This window comes from Pleurodeles waltl, chromosome 2_2, assembly GCF_031143425.1.
Source record: "Pleurodeles waltl isolate 20211129_DDA chromosome 2_2, aPleWal1.hap1.20221129, whole genome shotgun sequence".
NCBI classification, from domain to species: Eukaryota; Metazoa; Chordata; class Amphibia; order Caudata; family Salamandridae; genus Pleurodeles; species Pleurodeles waltl.
Window position 1 is genome coordinate 739,694,224 of NC_090439.1, and position 22,385 is coordinate 739,716,608.

General features: G+C 45.1%; 1 protein-coding gene across 1 annotated transcript in view; it reads right to left on the bottom strand.

The window, feature by feature from the left end:
* Positions 1-22,385, bottom strand: part of TRPA1 (transient receptor potential cation channel subfamily A member 1) — a 1,042,932-nt gene that overhangs the window by 857,605 nt on the left and 162,942 nt on the right. The window lies entirely within an intron of this gene.

Consider the following 22,385-nt stretch of genomic DNA (forward strand, 5'->3'; position numbering starts at 1 on the left):
AATCAAATGTATAACTATCTATTATCAACATAATACATATTGTTGCAGAGCTTGGGAAAAATGTTGATTGAGAATATTCATTAATCTACTAAAGAAAACCAGAAATGATATTTGTTTTCTCAGATATTATTGCACGCTTAAAGCCTGACAAAGCACAATGAAAAAACTTAAAAAATAATCTTTTAAACATTTTGGGCCTGATATATCATTGGGGAGGTTGTTAGCATATGGTGCAAATTTTTAACCTGATGAGAACTTCGCTATGAGACGGATGTATTACTCAGATGCATTGCAAAATATATATTCACAAAGGATCACAACAATTCCTTCCTCAGTGACTATGTCGAGGCAGGTCACTTTCCTGTGACCTTCTATGAATGACTGCGACTGCAGGTATGGAGGACTGTAAGAGAAAGAATAACTCCTTCTTTGTGTTTGTATTCCCAATATGTCAACATTTTGTTATAAAAGTAGTCCCTCTCCATTTGAGTGACTTGGATACAGGGAAGACAAGTTCCATGCAACAAGGCCAAACACAGTTCCCAAAGGAAGATGTTCCCATTTGTGAATAATTTCCCACACATGTAACCCACTGATACATTCTATTTCAACATGCAAATAGGAGCAGATCACAAAAACTTTCAACACGTTGAAACCATGTTTTTACATTGAAAAACTCATCCAATGCTCATCACAGTAGCCATGAATATCATTATGTTTCGAGTTAAATGTCACATAAAAAATAAATTGCAATGCCTTACCCTTGTCCCCTTACATTCACAATCTAATTTATCAAGCCAAGGGGTAAGAAAGTGGTTTACATGGGAACATTACTGGTTGAATCTTAGAAAAAACTCAGGTCTGCAGATCAGCTCTTATAATGCTGTACTATGAAGGGTAAAATGTGAAAGAAATATAAACACCTGCCATTGGTTTAAAATTCAAGTGATTAGATCAGATGTATACTTAATCTAGGCAGTTATAAATTTGTTCAAAAGGCAGTTTACATTTTACCTCAAGAATGTTAACTGCTCAGATATCTGCTACGTCTAGGTTAACTTTTTGTGGTAATGTTTCCAGGATGGACGAGTCACTGGATATGTCACAGGACAAGAATGACATGTCACTACCACTTCCTCAGTACAATCCTGGAACTGGAATGAAGCCAGAAGGAAGTATGATGTTCCACTGGCATCCAAGGATTTGAATTGCTCTTAAAGGCTCCTTGTGTTAGCCTCTTGTTTATTGATACAAGGACACAGAAGGCCGATGGATCCCATTCTAAGAAGAAATTCCAGTTTGCCAGGCTGTCAGTGGACTGCACTACCCCTTGAGAGAGTCCTCAGTTGAGGGAAACCTAGGCCCTGATTTATACTTTTTGGTGCAAAACTGCACTAATGCAGTTTTGCACCAAAAAGTTTAGCACCGGCTTGCACCATTTCTGTGCACCAGCCGGGCATCATACTTATGGAATGGTGCAAGCCGGTGCAACGGGTAGGCTAACTTCAATAAAACTGATGTTAGTCGAGTGGGGCTGGCGGTATGGAAGCAGGGGGTTTCGCACCAAAAAATGACGTTAGGCAGGTTAGAATTAAAAAAAATACTCTAACCTGCCTAGAGCCGTTTTCTGTCACAAATCCATCCATACCACATGACTCCTGTCTTAGAAAAGACAGGAGTCATGCCCACCACCCCAGTGGCCGGTACAGGTGACCAGGGTCCCCTGGGCATGGCCATTGCACCCAGTGCCATGTAGGGGGGCCCATTTCAGGGCCCCCAATGGCACTTAAAAAAAAATACTTACCTGTACTTACCTATACTTACCTGGGATGGGGACGTCCATCCTCCACTGTCCCTCTGGTGTGGGTGGGGGTGTCTCTGGGGACTGGGGAGGGCACCTGTGGGCTTTTTCCATGGTGTTCCATTGTAACGCCTGCCCTGACCCAAGCGTTACAAAATTGCGCAAAGCAAGCTTTGCACCATTTTCTGACTCCTCCTCCCTCCCGTGCATGATTTTATGCACTATGGCGCTCAGGCCATAGAGCCATTTGTTGCACGGGAACGCCTACTTTGCATCTCATTGACGCAAAGTAGATTTCCACATCCCAAAAATTACTTTAACTCCATAAATTTGGCACCAGACAGGTCTAGCGCCAAAGTATAAATATGGGGTTCGTTTTGCACCAAATTTACGTTTAAAAAATAACACAAGTTCAGAGCAAAACAAATGTAAATATGCCCCCTAGTGCCTTAGATCCTGTCCTGAGGACCAAGAGGATCCAAGAAAACTTGGGATTAGTCATTTATTTGACATCAGTAGGACAGATATAGCGTGTCAAGTCTACCAGAGAAAGATGCATCTGTGGTGGCAAGAATTTCAAGTTTATTCCACTTTTTATTGTGAAGAAAAAATACTTTAATGGGATATCATTGTGAAGGTATTTAGCCTAAGTAATCCCTGTACAACTACAGTGTTTAATGTCCCCCTACTGAAGGATTTAGAGCACCAAATAGTGGCCAAGTCACTGAAGGACATGGGACCAGAACGAGATGAACAGAACACCTATAGGACAAAACATTCCTGTTAATCTATTTTAGGAGCCAGGTCATTGTTTTAGTTTCTACAACTTTACACTATTAGTCATCATAAGAACATTAAGGGGGTCACTATGACCCAGACGGTTGGTGGTAATGTGGCGGTAGTACCACCAACAGGCTGGCGGTTCATACCGCCACATTATGACATTGGCTGGTTGGCTGAAGCCAACCCGCCAATGTACCACTCTGTACGCCATGGCGGTAACGACCACCGGGATGGAGACTTCAGTCTCCAGCCCAGTGGCCATCACTAGCCTGCCCGCGAGATTATGACCCTGCCTACCGCCATGGTTTTCGTGGCTTCCTTACTGACATGAAAACCATGGCTGTAGGCACTATCAGAGACAGGGAATTTCTTCCATGTCACTGACCCCTTCACCCTCCCCAGGTTTCCCCACCACATCCCCCCCTCCTTCTCCGGACCCCCCACGACATGCATGCACCTTCATATATACACCAACACATACATACATACACTCATACCCACATTCATCCACGCATGTATACATCCATTCACACACATATCCACATACACTGACATACATTCATGCGCACACGCATTCAGAAAACACAACATACACGCACTCACACATCCATACATTCACACACAGACAACACGCATCACACACCCGCATACACGCACGCACAGACAATCACACACACACCCACACACACATACAACACCCCCCAACCCCTCCCCTGTCGGAGCACCCAACTTACATGATGTCAGGGGATCCTCCGGCAAGAGACGGGAAGGGGCGCTGCTGCCAGGAGCAGCGTCCGCCAGCAGAAAACCGCCAGGCCGTATCATGGGTCATGATATGATCTGCGGTGGTCTACTGGTGTGGCGCTGCTGTTGGCAGCAGCGCCACCTTACCACCATCCGCCGGCATGGCCACAGCTGGATTCCCGCCATCCTTCTGGTGGAAATCCGACTGTGGTCATAATCCAAATGACAGCTGGTAGCCGCGGTGAGGGTGTTTTTGCACCCGTCGCCACAGCGGTAGGCGTTTTTTACGGCCATTATCATAATGAGGGCCTATGTATGATTATGTCAAGAGTTAAAGTTCACAAAAAATAAATGTTTCACTGTCTTCAACTTGTGCCCTTCTGTTAACAATTCAGTACATAGGACAAAGGTGAAAGATGAAGCTAAAGAGTGGAGTTTACGGCAAGAAACAGTTGAATCTCGGGGGAAATTGAGGTCTGCTGATTTTCACTCCTACTTCTATACTGTTAAGGGTAAAATGGTAAAATGTAGAGAAAATGTGTATAACTGCCACTCGTTTGCTGGTCGAGTGATTAGAAGTGTGTTTGGAATCAACAAATATATTTCCCCAGAAGGCAATTTCAAGTTTACCATGAGAATGTTTGCTTCTCAGATATTTGCTACCTTGTTTGATACTCAAATATACCAAGGGAATCACTAATGTCTGATGCTTGTATGCATAATAAAAATAATTTTTTTTTAACTTTAGGTGGGAATTTATTTTGTAATGTAAACTTCAGATTTTTTTATTTCAATTTATTTAAAATAATAAAATACTTATTTGCACTACTCTTAAAAATAAACATAAAAAATAATTTACATTAATATTTAACAGTCCTGATTCATCTATCAGGAGGTAAAAATTACAAAATGCTTGTTCATGTTTGTCACATGTATTAACAGTTCTGAATGATGTATAAAGCGGAACACCATCAACTTTTTGTAGACACCTTAAATGCAGCTGATATGCATAGACAAGACTCATGTGTTCACTGTGGCACTAAACACTAGCTATAACTCATTAACAATACCTAAGTAGATCTAAACCAAATTCCTGGCCAGGCAACTCAGGCTGCACTGTTCCTACTGGAGCAGGGATCAATACTAATTTCTATGGTATATTGGCTGGTATAAAAAAAATATTATAATTAGGGGAATTCTTGTTAGGTCCAACAGAATAGATAAACCCTGGTAACCAGGGCTTAGAAGGGACAGCTTTATTTAAGGAAAGGTGTCTACATTATTTAGCAGTACCAAAACAATTACAAAGGGAACAAACAACACCTAAAAATCCCACAACCAATTTTTAAAAATAGAGAAAAGTGTATTAGGACAAATGACAGCAAAATAACAAAAATCCAATAAGGGAAAGAGACGTCTCGAATTTGAAAAGCTTTAGAGCACAAAATGCAAAGAAAAAGTACAGACAGTTGTCAGCCTTTGCTGTTCACTGAGACTTAAGCTTTTATTTCCACCAACTGCGATGAGGCGGAGGTTTGATACCTCAAGCGGGTCATCCCAAAAATTATGCTTTCCAGCTTTGTCTCTAAAATTTAGGCCAAAATCCTCCAGCAGAGCAAGACTGCTGTCTGGATCACTCAAACGCCTCTCAAAATTGATTAGTCACTGTACAAGGTCCCTCTGAATTCATTGGTAAGAACAGCTCAAAATGACCAACTAAACTAATTTCTCTTATCAGGTGGATTCTTTTCACACCTGCTCCTGGTCACAATTTCTACCTTTGGTCTCAGGGCCTGATTATGAGTTTGGAGGTCTGTGCACCGCCATGGTGGTGGTGGCAGTCTGACCCCAATCAGCTTGGCGGTGGACTACTGTATTGCGATGCTTTTAGGGCAATAGAGCAAAGACTGCCACGGTCCCACCGGCAGCCCCGGGAGCGCAGACCACCGCTGTGATGAGGCAGGATAAACAGGCCGGCGGGCCAGAGTTTCAGCCAGACTCACTGTGATGTTGCGGTCCAACCACCATGATCAAGCTGGTAGAAATGGAGAGCAAAAAAGAAGCAACTCACCTGCAGGTAGCATTACAAGGCCTGTGCCATCAGGGAGCCCATCACACACGCCCTGCTGCTGCTCATCCAACGTGCCCAGAATCCACACCACCGTAGACAGAAGTAGGTACACACCTAACTGTGTCATTAATCTCAACAATAGATCATTGAGCCGTCATCCATATGATATTGTGTTCACGCAATGTGCACCAAGTACACGTGTCATTGTGTCCACAGGCCTAGTCATTCACAAAGAATGACAAATTCACAGCAACAAAATGCCCCCTTTGGGCAGGTCACTGACGTAGCACTGCAACACTCCACAAAAACACAGGTCTGACCATAACAGAGACAGCAAAGTGTACACAACCTTGTGTCACACAACAGCAACAACACATCAACATCACATCTACCAATACAACTGACACCCTCACATTGCACACATGCAATGCACTGTCGTCAGACTGAACATACATATGTGTGGATGTGTCATAGAACACAAGCACTCCTCCCATGAAACAACCCTGCAATGAACACACACATCACCCACTTGCAACACAATGGAAGGACAATAGGATGCACAATAGTTTGAGAGACAAATAGCCGAAGCTTACTACGTAAACAATCCCTGCACAGTAGGGATGGGTGCATTAGGAGCACTCATTGAAGGATGTTGCCCTGGGACCATTACACTTTGCACATGCACCTAAAACTACATTTGCACAGGAATTGGCCCTTTATGTATCTCAGGGACAAACAATAGTTGTAGGAAAGTCCTCCTTTTTGCCCTGGTCACCCCCACACTTTTTGGACAGGTACTGGTGGTGACTGACTCTTGGCTGTGCCCTGGGTACTGCTTACCAGTCCCAAGGCCAGTGCTCTGTGTAAAGTGGATATGCAAATTAGGCTAATTATAATTGGCTAAGTTAACCTACCTATAAGTCCCTAGTATATGGTAGGGCATGTAGGTTTAGGGACCACAGCATAGGTAGTGCACCCATAGGTGCACTGATGAGGTGCCCAGTGTCATTTTAAAGGCAGGCTTGCCTTGCTGGCTGCTTTTAAATTAAAGTTATATGCAAATTCGACTTTGGAATTAAAAGTAGTTCCAAAGTCTTAAACTACCTTATTTTTACATATAAGTCACCCCTAAGGTGTGCCCTATGTGCCCCGAGAGCTGGGTGCCATGTAACTATAAGCATGAACCTTATAAACATAGTTTTATAAGCCATGGTGAGGTAAAAACATCCAAATTCGTTTTTCCCTCATTGTAGTGAATGGCCTTCATAGGCTAGAATGGGGAGACTTTATTTTAATTTTAAAAGTCCTCTTAAAGGACAGATACAAAGAGTTTGGTATCAAATTAATTGTTATAATAAATCCCACAACTTCCAGATGTTGGATTTAATATAACTTGTTCAGGTAAAAAGTTTTAAACTTTACCTGAAAAGTTGCCACTATCAGCCCTGCATTGTTTTTGCTGCTGTGCCCTGATTGGCCAGGCTGCCTTGATGAGGTGTTAAGTGGCCTGGCTTCACACAAAGGGATGTGCCTGTGGGAGGGAATCTCCCCTCAGCAGATGGTGAGGCAGGAAGGGGAGGGCTGCCAAACTGGTCTTCAAAGGCAGAGAAGGACATTTGGAGCGACCCAGGAACACCCCCACATCCTGCAACCCAGACAACTAGGTGCCCCCTTGATTAGATTAGGAGAGGACAGGAGAGGGGTGTGTTTATGATTTTTAGCCACACCAGTGGGTGGGCTCAGCCAGATGTAACCTCCAAAACTCCTTTTCAGCCATGATGGATTTTTGAAGAATGTTGCCTCCTGGGATTGATTTTTGCCACACTTCCCAGGAAGTGGTCATCACAGGGGGAAGGACCCTGCGCCTGATTGGAGAATCAGGACCCCCCCTGTTTTTCACCCAGGAGCAAGGATAAAACTGGCAGACCTGCACCCACACCTCAGATCCCCATCAGATTCCAACAAGGAAGAACCAAAGGAGAAGAAGGAATGCCCTGCTGGACCCCTGGTTTGCACCTGGAACCTGCACTCAGAAGGACTGCACCAGCTGCACACTTGGGCTTCACCACAAGAAGGACTTTGCCTGGCTTCAACTGGTTCAAGGAGGGACTCCCTGTTTGCTGCAGGTGGAAAATTGCTAACCAGAGTCCCCTGCACCAACTCCTGAATAAATCAACCAGCTGACCACTGCCCAGTGGCCAAAAAGGAGTTTGCGCCAGGTGCATTCTGAGAGTTGTAGTCCACACCCCCAAGGATCATCTCAGAGCTTCTGGACCCTTGGGGTGAGATGTGGACCCCAAAAGAACCTTAAAAGAACATCTGGGAGAAGACCCAGAAGTTAGGAGAAGTTTGGAGAACTTTTGAAAAAAAGCTCCATAGAGGGACCGACCCGCCGCGGCAACTCTAGCCTGAAAACTTTGCCTCAACCGCCACCTGGCCTGATTTGCAGGTTCGTCCCGGTGAAGAAAAATCTCCAAAAAGAGACTAAGGGGGTTATTCTAACTTTGGAGGAGTGTTAATCCGTCCCAAAAGTGACGGTAAAGTGACGGATATACCACCAGCCGTATTACGAGTTCCATAGGATATAATGGACTCGTAATACGGCTGGTGGTAAATCCGTCACTTTTCCGTCACTTTTGGGACGGATTAACACCTCCTCCAAAGTTAGAATAACCCCCTAAGTCTGAACATACAAAGTTGACCGGGACATCCCAGCCAGCGTATCCGAGGAGGGCTCCAAGGACGTCGGATCAAGTTTCAGGTTTACCCCGGTCAAAGGATTTTCACCTCGAAAAATCGAAGGTAAAAATCTCCACCGAGGATTCCCACGACGCGTATCCGGGGAAGGGCTCCAGGAAGTTGGATTGGACTGGCAGGTTCGTCCCGCTGAAGAAAATCTTCAGAAAAATGACTAATTGCGAAGGTAAACTTTTGACCGAGGCCTCCCGTGGCCTGTAGCCGAGGCGGGCTCCATCGCGGTCGGCCTTAAACTTTTGACTTTGCCCCGGTCGAGGTGCAACCAGATGACCCAATTGGCGCTTTCTGTTTTTAGGTGCTAAAAAAAACAATAATTCTTAAAAAAATCATATCTCCTGTTCCCCTTTTCCGATTTTATTCGTTTTTGTGTCATTTGAAAGATACAAATAGAATCTATTTTTATCAATAAGTTTTGGATTTTTAAACTGTTTCCTGTGTTTTATTTAATTACTGTTTTGTGATATTTGAATTCTTTTCACGTACTCGTGGTAGATGAGCAGGTAGACGAGAGCAGGTATGATGTTCAATTCGGGTTCCATGCTGTCCTCCGTACTCGTGGAGTGCGTAGAGGTGAGCGTTTTCACATTCGTAGTCTGTTTCCGCCGTGTTTTTATCGGCGGGGCTCCCGCCCCGGAAAAGGAGGCGGATTGGTGGGTCATGATAGTGTGGGCGGTACATTGTCTGCCGCCTGTCTGTTGGCGGTGACCGCCGCGCTGTTTGTCGGTCCCGCCGTGGCGGTCGGAGTGTTAATGTGGCGGGCTGTGTTGGCTGTTCCCGCCAGGGTCAGAATTCCAATTTTTGGACCGCCAGCCTGTTGGCGGGTTGGCCGCCGCTTTATCACCGACCGCCAGGGTTAGAATCACCCCCTCTGTCTCCTAAGTTAAGCCTTGTCGCTCGTTGCCAAGCTACCAAGGGTTGAGCTGGGTTTAATTTACTGAGACCTAACTGGACGTAAGTGGAGGTTAGTGGCCTATTGCTAAGTGTAGGTACCTGCCTGCCCTTACCAATAACCCATTTTCCAACAATAGTAGAGCCAAGTGGCATGTCTATCTGCATAATGAGGACGTGCAAGTCGAGAAAGTAAATCCAACAGCAACAGTATGGGCCGTACATCTAGATGAAGTAGCTGCAAGGTACACACAACAAAATGGACATATGCACAGTCAAATGCAAAGGGAGCTAGCACAATTAAACACCCTCCATGTGTTTACAAACAAAACTCCAGCTTCCACACGTGACGAATGTGCAGTCCATAGCAGTGGGTCAAGTCTAACACCATAGATGCTGACACTGGACAACACAAGATTAAATACTTACCATACCAAACATAAAACAATGCAATGACACCCCATTTGAATTAACACCCACACATTCATACAGTCAACATCTACCTTTGTCTTGAGTGACACCAGCAATGCCCACAAAGTCAGATACTGCAAACAAAAACAAATGGATCAGCAATCAGGCTGAAACACACACAACTGTAGGCATACAACACAAGTTACACAGGAGCAACCTAAAGGTAGAAAAGGAATTGCAGGACAAATGTATACTGATAAAAACAACAACTTGGGTTTATCAACTCAGAATTATTCAGAACAAAGGCCATTGGCCAGTCCAATTACATGTCCATGATCATCACTGTGCCCACACTTGACTCCAATCACTACCAGGGAACTTCCACAGGCAGGGGCATCAAGTAGACAGGCAGGTACCTCAGGGATCATCCTTGGGTGGGGTAAGGTCAGAATTGGGATGGGCTTCTTCTTATGGGGTGGGATATAAGTGCTTGCAAGGGGGGCAGGTGTGATGGGAAAGACTTTGATGTGGAAGGGATAGGTTGTAATGTGGGCCTCTTGGGTTTGGGGGGTAGAGGGAACAGGGGAAGGGCAAGCAAAAAAATTTAAACTCTCCTTGGGAAAATGGTTAGGGTCTGCAGAAGGGGTTAGGGATTTGGAGGTTGAGGGAGTTGTTGTCTTGTGTGTGGTGTCGATGCCTTGGGTGTGTGAGGTCTGCTTCTGTTTGGGTGATGTCTATTGCATGTGTGAGTATGGGCATTTGCTTGTCTTGGGGACTGTGAAGTGGAGGTGCTGGGTGATGTGGGAGTGATGGATGTGTGTGTGTCTGTTGGGGTGTGGCTGTGGGTGTCTGTGGGTATGCTGGATGTGGTGGATGTTTGTGTGTCTTTTGGGTTGGTGTCTGCGGATATGCTGGATGTGGTGGGTGTGTCTATAGGTATTGCGGTGGTGCCTACAGGTGTGGTGGATGTGGTAGATGTGTCTGTGTGTGTTGTACTGATGTCTGGGTGTGTGGTGGGTATGGTGGATGTGTCACTGGCTGCTGTGGTGGTGTCTGTGCATATGCTGGATGTGGTGTCTGGGTCAGTGGGGGTGTGATGGTATCTGGTGAATTGGTGGCTGATGTATTTGTAGCTGAAGTATTAGCAGCAGATCCCCTCACCATGCAAGTTGGGACATTCAGCAAAGACTCTAGGAAGTGCAGATAGAAAGACACCTACCACTGCCAGCAAGTAACCTCTTCCTAAAGGATCTCCTTTATGTGCCACATATTCCCTCTGTTGACCGTCCTTCAACCACCTTCCATTTCCTATGGGAGGAATATACTGGACTTTGGATTTACAATTGTGTGGCATTTACTTCAATGATTTCACCCACCATGATTGAACCCTTCACTGTACTTTTTAACTATGCCCCAATATAATTTTAAAAACAGATGATGGACGGAATGCAGAACAAATCAACATTCACCCCAGTCACAGTTCTGGGTGTAATCCATCAATTTATAATATAATTTCAAAGCACAACAATGTCAATAAATCCACCTGTCACAAAGTCATTGTCTGCTTTCTTCTATTACACATTTTGCTGTGTAGAGTTGCAAGACCATGTGAAGCAAATAAGGAAGACACAAGATGCAAGGAGGTATTTGTTACTGGTACAGTGTCCTTCTGGAGATCACTACCAACACACACAAACACATTGCTACAAGTGTCTGGTCCCATCAAACGTTTTATTTCACTGTACAGCACATAGGCTGTACATGTGTCAGCACTGTCATAGCCAAGAATGTCTGACTCATATTGTGCCAAGTTACACATACCAAGGTACAGCCCCTCAGACCACAGAAGGAATGGCCTTGTCGGACATTGTCCTGTAGAACAGGTTACCAGAAAAGTGAATGGTAACACCAGTTTAAGCCTTATCACATACCAAACCAAAGTAATCCAACATCGCATAAACTAAGGTGCAGACCGAGGGCAGTACAACAGTCCCTGCTCGCAGGTCCATTATAATCCAATGGCCTTGCATCTGGTGGTATGACACAAACATATGTCAGTGTTAAGGCACAGGCACTGTGGCCTGCAATGATGAAATACATCTACAGCTACATACAGGTCATACAAGAAGACTGTTTAGCCTATCTGAAGGGCAAATACCTTGCTTGCCCTTGATAACAACGTAATTTATGGTTACATGATCACAGCACAATAAACAGGTACAATGTGCACTTCTGGCCTTCCACCCAAAATTCAAGCTGCCTTGGCACAGGTCTCATACACCCCTAATCTGTGACCTACATTACCTGGAACAATCCATGTCCACTTCCTATGTCAGAACAGCATTAAATACCTGCCAATATCACAACTCTGAAATGCCCACGTGAAGATGTTGTTGTGAAGGTACCGGTACATAGACAAAACAAGGAGTATAGGTTTGGAAATATTCCCATTACACAATTCTTATGGCACACATTTGTAAAGGAAATTACATTGCTTTGAGACTGACACAAACAATGTATCTACATCAAGGTGGGGGATATGTCAAAGGCTACCCTTCAAGAACTCTTTGGCTGAATATTGCAGAGTATTAGCTCCCCAGTTGTTGCTAAAACACTCAACTCCACACATTCTAAAACTAATGTTCTATGTACAGTCGTAGTCTCTATGTCACCTGACATACTTACACTGCAAAAAAGTAGTTATTGATGAGATCTTACCATAAGTCAGCTCCTTCCTCTTCACCACTGTCCTCCCTACTTTGCATTTCACGAGTCTCACCCGGTGGCACTGTAGGCTGCCCCTCCTCTGGGTTGTACAGGATATTCCTCCGCAGGATAATGTTGTGGAGAACGCAGCATGCCACAGTGATCTGACACACTTTTCCAGTTGAATAGAGGAGGGCTCTACCTGTCGGGTCCAGACACCTAATTCTGGCCTTCAGTAGTTGTAGGAAAGCACCATCTTGCCTGGCATGCTACCCCCATTTTTACATGTATGTGAGGTTGTTTTTGCCCGTCTCACTGGGATCCTGCTAGCCAGGACCCCAGTGCTCATAGTTTGTGGCCTGAATGTGTGTATCTGTGTAGTGACTAACTGTGTCACTGAGGCTCTGCTAATCAGAACCTCAGTGCTTATGCTCTCTCTGCCTTTAAAATTGTCACTATACACTAGCGACCATTTTCACCAATTCTAATTGTCACACTGGAACACCCTTATAATTCCCTAGTATATCGTACCTCGGTACCCAGGGTATTGGGGTTCCAGGAGATCCCTATGGGCTGTACCACTTCTTTTGCCACCCATAGGGAGCTCAGACAAGTCTTACACAGGACTGCTGCTGCAGCCTGAGTGAAATAACGCACACGTTATTTCACAGCCATTTTACATTGCACTTAAGTAACTTATAAGTCACCTATTTGTCTAACCCTCACTTAGTGAAGGTTAGGTGCAAAGTTACTAAGTGTGAGGGCACCCTTGCACTAGCACAGGTGCCCCCATATAGTTCAGGGCAATTTCCCCGGACAATGTGAGTGTGGGGACACCATTACATGCGTGCATTACATATAGGTCAATACCGATATGTAGCTTCACAATGGTAACTCCAAATATGGCCATGTAACATGTCTAAGATCATGGAATTGACCTCCCATGCCATATCTAGTAATGGGGTGCCAATCCCATGCATCCCCGGGGCTCCACTATGGTCCCCGGGTACTGCCAAACCAGCTCTCTGGGGTTTTCTCTGCAGCTACCATTGCTGCCACCCCACAGACAGGGTTCTTCCCTCCTGAAGTCTGGGCATCCCAGTCACAGGAAGGCAGAACAAAGAATTTCCTCAGAGAGGGTGTTACACCCTCTCCCTTTGGAAATAGGTGTTAAGGGCTGGGGAGGAGTAGCCTCTCCCAACCTCTGGAAATGCTTTGAAGGGCACAGATGGTGCCCTCCTTGCATAAGCCAGTCTACACCGGATCAGGGAACCCCCAGTCCCCTCCCTGGTGTGAAACTGGATGAAGGAAAGGGGAGTGACCACTCCCCTGTCCATCACCACCCCAGGGGTGCTGCCCAGAGCTCCTCCAGTGTGTCTCAGACCTCTGCCATCTTGAATCCAGAGGTGTGAGGGCACACTTGAGGCCTCTGAGTGGTCAGGGACAGCATGTGACATCAGAGACCCCTCCTGATAGGTGCTTACCTGACTAGGTGGCCAATCCTCCTCTGAGGGTCTCTCCAGTGGGCTTTTCCTCAGATAACAACTTGCAAGAATTCACCAGAGTTCTTCTGCACCTCTCTCTTCGACTTCTGCCAAGGATCGACCGCTGACTGCTCCAGGACACCTGCAAAAACTGCAACACAGTAGCAAGAAGACTACCAGCGACATTGTAGTGCCTAATCCTGCTGGCTTTCTCGACTGTTTCCTGGTGGTGCATGCTTTGGGGGCTGCCTGCCTTCATCCTGTACTGGAAGCCACAAAGAAATCTCCTGTGGGTTGACAGAATCTTCCCCCTGCTCCAGCAGGCACCAAACTTCAGCATCACCGATACTCTGGGACTCCTCTCATCCTGACGAGCGTGGCCCCTGGAACACAGGTGGTGGACCCAAGTGACCCAGACTGTCCAGTAGTCTAACCGTCCAAATTTGGAGGAGGTAAGTCTGTGCCTCCACTCTCCAGACAGTAATCCTGTGTACCGCGTGAACTGCAGCGGCTAGGGTTTCTGTGCATGTTTGCAAGGAATCCTTCATGCACAGCCTAGTCCAGGTCCCCAGCACTCTGTCCTGCATTGCTCACCTCCCTAAGGTGACCTCCGGCTTTGTCCGACCCTCTTTTGTAGTGTTGAGACGATCGCCGTGCTCAGTCTACTCAAACCCATGTTCAAGGACTTCTGCGGGTGCTGCCTTCTTGTGCATTGGCTCTCTGTGTTGCTGAGGGCCACCTCTGTCTCCTCTCGCAAGTGGCGACATGTTGGTCCTTCCTGGGCCCGGGCAGCACCCTCTTTCTTCAACTGCAACCTTTGCAGCTAGCAAGGTTTATTTGCAGTCTTTCTCCAAAGAAACAACTCTCTATCCTCCAGCATTCCGTGAGATATCTTCTGCACAAAGAAGACGTTCCTAGCATCTTTCGTTGTTGCAGAATCTTCAGCTTCTTTAATCCGGAGGTAGCCATTTTGCACCTTCACCCGGGGTTTAGTGGGTTCCTGCCCCCCCGGACACTTTCACGACTCTTTGACTTGGTCCCCTTCCTTTGCAGGTCCTCAGGTCCAGGAATCCGTCTTCAGTGCTTTGCAGTCTGTTGTGGTCTTTGCAGAATCCTCTATTACGAGTTTAGTGTGTTTCTGGGCAAGTAGTAGCACTTTACTCCTACTTTTCAGGGTCTTGGGGTGGGGTATCTTGGAGCCCCTTAGTGTTTTGTTAAACTCCCAGCGACCCTCTACAAACTACACTAGCCTAGGGGGTCCATTTGTGGTTCGCATTCCACTTTCTTAGTATATGGTTTGTGCAGCCCCTAGGCCTATTGCATCCAATTTTATTCTGCAGTGTTTGCACTACTTTCTGACTGTTTTACTTACCTGATTTAGGTTTGTGTGTATATTTTGTGTATTTTACTTACCTCCTAAGGGAGTATATCCTCTGATATATTTCTGGCACATTGTCACTAAAATAAAATGCCTTTAGTTTTAGTAACCCTGAGTATTGTGTTTCTTGGAATACAGTACCTATCTGATATATGTGGCATAGTAGGAGTTTTGCATGTCTCCTAGTTCAGCCTAAGCTGCTCTGCTATAGCTACCTCTATCAGTCTAAGCTGCTAGAACACCACTAATCTACTAATAAGGTATAACTGGACCTGGCAAAAGGTGTAAGTACCCTCAGGCTGCCGACAGGAGCCCAAAGGCCTGCTCCTCTACCCAACTTGTTCTTCCATGGGCCACATTGAAGCAGACTTCCCCTATCATAGTTGGATTCCTCTTATCCCTCTTATCAGAATTATAGCACCAGATGTGACTTACCAACTAACCAAGCCCTCTCTGGAAACACTTGTGAAATCAGCTGGGAGATAGTGCTGTTCTACATATTGAAGGAATCATGGGTTGAACCCGGATAATGGGAACAGACCTGTGAAATGTATAGATCTGCCACACATACAACTTGCACGTTGATGGAATGGAAAGTCTTTCTGTTGTGGTATACTTGTTAATTGGCATGCAGTGGGACCAAACTAACATGTGTGCCATCAATGGCCCCCAACACATGTGGAAGGTATGCAAAACAATAAAAGTCAGCCTTCACATGGGTTAAATAGTCACATCGGTGAAACTGGATGTAGGTGTCCAGGTGTTTCAACATTGCTGAGAGGACATCCTTCAAAACCAGACTGAACATATGTTGGGACATGCCAGCTGACAGGGCCACTGTATGTTGCAAGGACCCTGTGGCTAGGAAATGCAATACTGACATGACTTGTACAATGTGTGGTATACTAGTTGGATAACTAATAGCTGGAATCAGATCTGGCTTCAACTGACGACATTAGTCCACTATTGTGTGCCGATTCAGACAATACAGGAGGATGATATATCATTCTTCCACGGTCTGAAGGTCTGGCAGTGGACAGTGGACAGGTGGTTGACACATCCTCCTTCTCCTTGGATACCTATATATGGCAAGAAATGAGTTCTAACATTATTCATTGTGTCCCTAGCTACATACACGATGCACGTCAATGATAACAGGTGACAAGGAATTTTAGAAGGGATAGACATGGCAATGGGTTCACATCACAGCTGCGAATTATACAAGTGTCACATGTGACCCCCTGGTTTTCCACATATGGTCACAACATGCATCTGGACCAAACTCAAATATGTGCATTACATTACCCCTCGAAATGTGACTGGATATCCCGAACCCAAAAATGACCTTTGGCGGTGGCAGACTGTGCCCCATTGTATAATGCCATCTGTGGCCTCCAACATACTAAAAAGGTGTTCGAGTAGTAGGATGTACATGACAATATAGAATAAACGTGTGTGAGCTTTAAACAACATTTTTGGAGATGTGATGCAGTTTTTGAAGCCCAATACCACATTTTAGGCCTCTAAAGTAGTGGCTGTCTGACCTACTCCACTGGACATTCACACCTGGCCAGGTTAGACACCTACTGTACTCACCATGCTAGTCCCTTCATTGCTATCCATGTGTAATGGTTGAGTTTGAACTCTTGCAGTTCCCTGTAGTGACTGTATGCAGAGAGTCATTCTCACATAGTGTGAATGTGTTGGTCATTCATACCTATGGATTTTACCCTTCAGAAGCCACAAAGGTGTGATGTGTCTCATAGTGGTTCACATCTCAGTCAGGTTACTAAAGCATGGTCCACATGATGTCAGTAAGCTTTCTTACTCATTGTAGGGTGGTGAGTTGGTCTGCAGATTGAGAAATGTATGTCTGTAGTCGTGCCCCTGTACTTATTGGCTTGTATGTGTCACACTTGGAGAGTATTGAAAAATAGCAAAGTTCAAGATTGATGTTACTGGCATGTATGTGACTCAACCATTTAATAAGACTTGTGAACATGACTTCTTCATTTGCCTTTTGCATCCATGCAGGTCAACACCCATCAAAAGAAGGGAATATGGAGAGCTATCTCCAAGAAGGTGTGGACCCTGGGAGTCCACAGCCGGTGGAATACCCACTGAAGAAAAAGGTGGGAGGACCTGAGATGCTGGGCCTGGAAAATTGCAGAGGCCCAGCTGGGGCTGTTCTCTCAACGTGGGTGGGGTACCCATCAGACCATGAGCCCCCCTAGAGGCCACCATTCTGGTGGTGGCCTATGCAGAGCTTGATGAGCATTAAAGGGCAGCACAGGAGACACTGTGGGTACAAGACATATTCCTGCCTGTCCCATTGCCAAGTGATTGTGCTAGGTTCTGAATGCTCCCCCTGACAATTAGGATTGACACACAGTAAATGAGTGATTGTTTGTGTAGACGTTTCATGTGTTGTATACTGATGTGCCTTGCCTATTGTCAGAGGGACCTAGGACACAACTGGGTGGAATCCCCAAACCACTTGCTCTACAGGGACGACATATAGCTGTGTACATTGAGCAATCAAGTACTGTTTGTTGTTGTAGTGGGTGTAATTTATATGCAACAGCCCACTACTCCTAAAAGTTCCAGGCCAAAGGTAAGTAGGCGAAGGATCACTATCCTCTGCCATGTGTCTGGGTAAATGTATATATAGGCATCCTCCACCCAGAAGCTAGTTGTCTTCAGTGTATTATCTGTGGTAGTGCCTCACTGCAGTCTGTAATTTGGAGATGTCTAGCATACATGTGACAAGGCTTACATTGATCTTTGGACGACGCTATAGATCACTACTTTCCCTTGGTAATTGGGGAATGTCCATTGACATGATTTATGTGCCATCCCTGTCGCTAACATTTCTTGTGCCTACATCTCAGCATGTGTCCCTTTCTCTTTAGGAAACATTTGTGAGCTGCAGTTTCATGCATGGTCTACCTACGTTTATGGGTTGATGACTGTATTCTCTCTCATATATGTACATCATATGTGCATAGCACTCTGTGGAGTAATACATTTACAATGGGGATACATTTCATGTTGTGCCACATACAGAAGTGTGTCACCATTGTTTATTAGCTGACACATACCCTCACCCGTCATAGTATGTCATTTGGCATGCACAACTGCAGTAGCAATGAGGGACATGACAGGCAGGCCTAGAGGTCAGAGCCACAATGTGAATATCTATGCCCTTGATGTGGCATCATCTAGAAAAGTATACTGCACCTGTGTAATGGGTAAGGTTTGTTCCCCGATTGTTGGCATGCATCATGGAGTGACTTGCAGTTATGTAGAAATTACATATAGTTGTGTACAGGCATCTCACCCGTCATAGCATGTCATTTGGCATGTACAACTGCAGTAGCAATGAGGGACATGACAGGCAGGCCTAGAGGTCAGAGCCACAATGTGAATATCTATGCCCTTGATGTGGCATCATCTAGAAAAGTACACTGTAACTGTGTAATGGGTAAGGTTTGTTCCCCGATTGTTCGCATGCATCATGGAGTGACTTGCAGTTATGTAGAAATTACATATAGTTGTTTACAGGCATTCATAAACAGACAGACATCTGGGTTTGCATGACCAAAATGTGAAGAGTGATGTAGTTTCCAATTGGACAACATCTTGAGGGCCTTCAAAAAGTACTTGCAAGTCTCAGTGCATCTCCAACATTCAATGGACTAATGGCTTGTGCTGATGCACTCAGAGTATGTCATAGTAAGGTGTGCCAGACATTAATGGTGATTACCTGGGTGCTTGTTGATTCACTGTGTTGTGAATTTGAGGGACATCTCTCCATGACATAATGCACATGATGCCTACCATGTCAATTTCAATGCCACATGTGTGGCCTGTTTGAGCAACATAAATAGTAGCTCCATGACTGTACTGGGACAAATGTCACTTGGTGAAGTGTACATTGTTGATATGTTTCGATTTTTTTATTAATATTTCCATGTCAACTTCTCCAGGATATTGTAGTATTGTCATCAATATGCATGATTTTGTATCATCATTTCTCATTGTTGGGTCATCATGTATGTGACGAATAGATGAGTGCATGACCTTGTGGGGGATCTGTGGAAATGCATTTTGCATTGGCCTACTATTGTATGCCAATAGGTGACTGGTCTGCTCCATGTTATGTTATGTTATGTTATGTTATGTTATGTTATGTTATGTTATGTTATGTTATGTTATGAAGAATTATAGAGTGCATGGCTACCCAAATGCCTCCAAGTGCTATACACAGACCTTCAAGATACAGACTGAGGAAAGGAATTAAAATGTCCATGTGTCAACATCAGGGCAGTGCACCTTCTACGGGCGACTGGAATGCAAAAACCCAACACTTACAAGATAACGTCATTCATGCATTATGTTGATATGCTGTTGTTTAACCTTTTGCATTGCAGAGTTTAATCCTGAAGACTTATATTAAAGGTGCTTGTAAATACTGTTCATTTGCAATGTATTGTTGCAGGCTTTCAGAGTGTGTCAGGGTGTGGTCCCTTTCCAGGGCCTTCTAGAAACTTTCTCTGCAGAATGACTGGGTGTGATTTGTGGGCTGGGCCAAACTCCATATAAGGGAGCCAGCCCAGCTCCACATGCTCAATATTCAGAGGTCCCGGTGCAGAGCAGCAGCAATTTCCTGAGCTCCTGTTCCGGAGGCCTACCTTGATCTTCCAGGCCTTTGCCCTTCATTGTATTGGTGATCCTTGATCAGGGCGGTAAGACGGAGGTCGGGCTGGGCCCCCGATCCCGTTTTTCGAAGGCATTCAAGTTTTTGGGCCTAGTTTTCATGATGGAAGATTTTTCCTTGTGCGTGTGAATGTGCTTGTGTTTTCTGGCATTTACATGTTGATATTCGAATCGGCAAGATGCGCGATTCATTCTAGGCATCGGACTTTAGAGATTCGGGTCGGCAACAGTGTGCGCGACTATTTCTAGACATTTGCGTATTTACATTCAAATCGTCAAGGCGTGGGATTCCCGCATTTAAAACTGATGTTTTAGATCGCTTGCAAAGTGCACGATCATTTCATGGCATTTACATATCCTTGTTGAAATCGGCAGTGTGCACGATTCATTTCCCGCATTAAAATTCAAGGTGTTACATTATATGTGCATAATAAGTCCTTAATACAATTCCTATTGTGAACCAGGAAATGTTCAGATTACTTTGGGAGCCGGCTCCCATGTTGCGGCCGACATCCCCGCTGGGCTGGCATTGGCGGGCGCACGGCGGTTACAACTTGCCGGTTGTAATGAGGGCCCATGTTTGTTCTGAAAACATAATTCTAGAAGGTTCTTATAATCCTAGACAATGTGTAACATTTCATAAAAAGTTTCATTGAGAAGTTGTATTAATCATTCTTGATTCCTTCCCAGGTACCCAGACGTCTTGAGGCCTAGTTATTAGTCCTTTCTTAAGTTATCCATGGTTACAGTATGACAATGCTTAGAATCATAGTCTAGTGAAAATCAATGTGATATAATCTTGTTATTGTGTGGTTTAACCTTTTTGCTTCCTACAGGGCTCCTTCCCTGCTGTTCCCATCCTAATCCCCTTTTCCCCCGCTTGGACTCTCTCAGGCTCTGTGATTTTATCTATTGGAGTCTTGGAGCTGTCTAGTGGTGGACATGTTGGGAACGTGCGCAGAACCCGAGGATCTGGTCTCCCTGACACCAAGTTTCAAGTGAGCGATGGAAGGAGTGTTTGTCGCTGGTTTGTCAAAGACCAAGAAGCAAAGAATTCCACAACTTGGCACCAAGATAAGCCATAGAGCTTCCGCCCCATTTAGATTTTTTTACTATGGGGATGGAGGCTAAGGCAGTGGAAGAGGACCTGAGATGACTGGCAGGCTTATGGAAAGGGGCAAGGGCCTTTAGAAAAGGGGGGCCTTTGTTATGTAATGCTCTGTGGATACAACACAAGGTTTTAAACTGTATTTGTTGTTCTACTGGGAGCCAGTGCAGAGAAGAGAGAGCCGATTTTGCAGATTCATGTCTAGGTATGTCAAAGCGGAGGCAGGCAGCGATGTTCTGTACCACCTGTAGCTTATTTTTCACATACTTTGGGGCACTGAGATACAAGGCGTTTCCATAGTCTAACCGGGAAATCATGAGTGCCTGGATGATAAGTCTCTTTGCAGTGGGTGGAAGTATTTTAAACACCTTCCTTAGGAGTCTGAATGTAGCAAAGCAAGTGGAGGAAATCTTCTTAGCCTGATGATCCATGGTCAGCCATGGATCAAGCCAAAAACCTAATCTCTTGATATGTACCTTGGGAGGGGGCAAATCCCCCAGTGAATGAAACAAAGGGGAATTGAGATCTGGCCGAGAACAGTGGCCTAAGATCATTATTTCTGTCTTGTCTCCATTTAGCTTAAGTTTACATTCAGACACCCATTCCGACACTGCCCGTAGGCAGGGGAGAGTAATGATTCATAAAAGCTATGATTAGTAGAGAATGAGATCACCAGCTGAGTGTCGTCCGCATATGACACCAGTGAAAGCCCATATGGCTCCACTATCTTTGCTAGTGGAGACATATAGATGTTAAATTGCGTGGGGCTGAGAGAGGATCCTTGTGGCACTCCACAGCTGCTCTTGAAGCAGCTGGAGAAAAATGATTGATCTAGCACCTGAAACGATCTTGCCTCTAAAAAAGAGGAGAACCAGCTCAGTGCACTGCCAGTAACTTCAATCTCCCTCAATCTTAAAAGTAGGATGTTGTGATCAACAGTGTCAAATGCAGCACTGAGATCCAGAAGAATAATCGCTGACACAAGTCCCCGATCAAGACACTTCCTGACATCTTCAGTAACTCCAATCAGAGATGATTCTGTAATGTGTAGAGATTTAAAGCCCATCTGGGAAGGATGAAGAATATTGTTGTCTTCAAGAAAATTTGAGAGTTAAACATTATCAAGTTTTTCAAGTATCTTAGAGAGGGCTGGCAACAAGGAGATGGGCCTATAGTTATTGAGCACAGACGCATCAAGGTTGGGTTTCTTCAGAAGAGGTTTAACTATAGCATGTTTCCACTGGTGTGGGATAGTGCTGCTAGACAGCGACAAGTTCAACTATGACCGAGGACCCTAGTGCTAAGATTGAGGGGGGCAGGGTCAAGGGAGGAGCCAGATTTGAGGGTAGAAAATGATTTAGAGACCAGTTCCAAAGAGAGAGGCGAGAGCTCTGAGAGCACTGGTGAGCCATTGAGACGTTCTCCTCCAAGAGCTTGGGAGCAAAGTGTACCCGTTGGGAAGGAGGAGTAAATGCCTGAGATTTTTTGCTGAAGGAATGAGGCCAGGTTGTTGCTGTGTTTTTGGGAAGCTGCCT